At 42.8% G+C, this 3,059-nt stretch overlaps 1 pseudogene across 1 annotated transcript; it reads right to left on the reverse strand.

Annotated features, from left to right (window-relative positions):
- Window positions 1-1,186: 1,186 nt before the first annotated feature.
- LOC309809623 (polycomb group RING finger protein 5-like) lies at window positions 1,187-2,172 on the reverse strand (annotated as a pseudogene). Its single transcript has one exon. The product of its transcript is annotated as a polycomb group RING finger protein 5-like (transcript).
- Between the last annotated feature and the right edge of the window lie 887 nt (window positions 2,173-3,059).

Below are 3,059 nucleotides of genomic sequence, written 5' to 3' on the forward strand. Positions count from 1 at the left end.
TAACTTTTTTCTTTATAGTGCTTTCATAATATTTTGAAAGTATTGACTATACCAAGTGTTGGCAACTTTTTCTGTAAAGGGCCAGATACTAAATACTTTAGGCTTTGCGGGCCATACCGTCTCTGTTGCAACTACTCAACCCTGCTATTGTAGCATGAAATCAGCCATAGACACTACATGATAGTATGGGTGTGGATGTTTTATTTATAAACTAGGTTGTGGGCCACAGGTAGTTTCCCAGGCCAGGTCTGTTTTCACAGACTTCACTGCTTCCTGTAGTGACATAGCCAGTCCTCTCTACCCTTCCCCCCTTTTTCTTTTGGATCAAAATAAGTCTACCTCTAAACACTTTAAAAATTTTTTTTGCCAGATTGGAGAGAATCCAATCTCAGTTGGTACTAGGGGCTCACCTTCTCAAAGATTTCATCAGAATTCTGAAGGTTTACAGAGACCCCAGAAAATAGAGATATTAAGAGGCGCTAACGTAGTATGCTTACTGTGTACCAAGCATTGTTTAAATCCATTACACCAATTAGCTCTTTTAAACCTCACAACAACCTGCTTTATTGATGAGGCAAAGAAGGTAAACCCAATCTAGACAACCGCACAGTATTAGTCTCTACACCAGCTTGCTTCCAGGCAGTGCTTGTGTCCTCGCTTTGACCTCCAAACTCTTTTTTTTTTTTTAAACAGGACAGTGGCTCAAGAACCACTTTTCTAAATATATTTCCCATACAAAATAATTTCAAGATATAATAATTATTAGCTCCTTGTACAGTACTCCATTTAAACAAGAATTAGTCAAATAGTATGTGAAAACAGCAACACCACGAAGATTGAGCCATATTACTAGTGTAATCAAACATTAGAACAGTCTTGGAACAGGCAAGCAAAGTATTCAGAAGGCTGAATCGTGGCTGCACGCCTAACTGATTTCAACCATGACTTGTACACTGTGAGACAGCACAGATACCTTATGCAGATGGTTCAGTAGCAGAATGGCACTTGGTTTGCTCTTAATAGAAACAACATAAATGCAACTAACAATCTAGAGACAGACAACGGCCTTATTCGTATGCTGAAAATCTGGTTGTATCCCTCCAGTCCACACACCATTCACTGTGCAGTCTGTCGATGAGTAAACACATAGTGCAGGATTCATTCAGTGGGATCTAGGCCTCGTGGTCTAACCAAAATCAATTGTTGGTCGATACTGCAATACCATGGGGTATGGGGGTATGACTGATACAAAGGGCCATCCTGAGGGCAGACTTGTGAAGCTGAGCAGTCAGACACCGAAAGTTTTTGCCTCTTAGTCTCCATCTTGTCATGTAGATGAACTCCATAGTATGGTCCTTCCCCATAATTTCACCATTGCACAGCACATCCAGCTCATAAGAACTTGGAAGTTTTAGTTTTAAACTTAGAAATTCTTTAATAGTTCCCACAGTTATACATGTAGAACACCAAATGAATTTCTTCATTAAACCCTTTACTACATTGTCCCCTGATTGTCCATTATTTCATAAACAATCTAGACATATAGCAATCTGTGGGTCGCTTCTGTGATAGTCTTTATCATCTTGATTTTCATCACCTTCATCTACTTTAGGCTTGGCAACTTTTGAAGTATCATCTTGTCCATTTTCTTGAGGCTTGTTTTTCTTCCAAAATTCAGACTCCCACTCAAGTTCTTATTCTCGTAGTCCAGGGACAAACTTAAATATAATTTCCTCTAATGTGTTATCCAGCTTCAACATTTCTAACGGGTTTGTCTCATAAACCTGGTTGCCACACCTTGGACAATCATTGCTGTCTTCAAAGTGCTGGACAATACAAGTCTTACAGAAGGTATGGAGGCATTCCATCACTGTAGTTGGCTTGATCAGATACAGATATAGCAGGTAAAGGTTGAAATGTAAGGATTGATGTAAGGATTGAAATCTTTCACCAGGTGTTTCCTCTGGGTAGCCATTCGTGGTTAGCTAGGACTGGCTCTAGTAGTTCAGGCAAACCAGGGGTATTAAGTGGATGAAAGTATGATCCCAGGAGCTGGTGTGGAGTTCCCAATTGGATGTCTTGAGGCATGAGAACTAAAATCCAGACTTCTCATGAGATCGCTGGTCATCACTCCTTTTGGTGATTCTGCTTTCCCATATAGTTCTGGAGGCAGGAAGTCTGAAATCAGGAAGGCACCATGGTTGGGTGCTGGCAAGAGCCTTCTTCTGGTTTGCAGGTGGCTGACCATGGTTGTATCCTCACACATGTGAAGAGCAGAGTAGAGGAAGCAAGCTGTCTCGTGATTCTTTGGCTGCACTGCAAGACGTGGGATCTTGATTCCTTGACCAGGGACCACTGGACCACCTCCAAACTCTTTCTTTTTCTTTCTTTCTTTTTTTTTTTTTTTTTGCGGTACGCGGGCCTCTCACTGTTGTGGCCTCTCCCGTTGCGGAGCACAGGCTCCGGACGTGCAGGCTCAGCGGCCATGGCTCACGGGCCTAGCTGCTCCGCGGCATGTGGGATCTTCCCAGACCGGGGCACGAGCCCGTGTCCCCTGCATCGGCAGGCGGACTCTCAACCACTGCGCCACCAGGGAAGCCCCAAACTCTTTTTTAATCTGTATACTCTCACTCCCTCCTCTTGTTGCTCCCTGAGGCCTTCACTCATACACATCCCCCAAACTCAGGAGATTAGCATAAATTCTTCAAAGCTCTGTAAAAGCTAAGAGTGTAGTTGTCTTCTAGCAGCTTCTTGTAAGCTACAAAAATCTATTCTTTTGGTGAACCCACTGGACATAATTTTAGTCCTCTTTTACTTGTCCTTTCAGCATTTGACATGGTGGTCACTCCTTCCTTCTTGAAGTCTTTTCTCCTGACCCCTGTGATGCCCACATCTGGCTTTCCTCCCATCCTTCAGGCCAGTCTTTCTCAGTCTCTTGGAAATCTTCTCTTTTAACCTTTAAGGACTGGACTCCCATTCTTACTTTCCTCCCTCCTCTGCACACTTTCTCTGGGTGATCTCATAAGCCCTAATGATTTAACTATTATTTGCATGAGGAT

The sequence above is a fragment of the Mesoplodon mirus genome, assembly GCF_964341445.2.
Source record: "Mesoplodon mirus genome assembly, chromosome: 8".
Lineage (NCBI taxonomy): Eukaryota > Metazoa > Chordata > Mammalia > Artiodactyla > Ziphiidae > Mesoplodon > Mesoplodon mirus.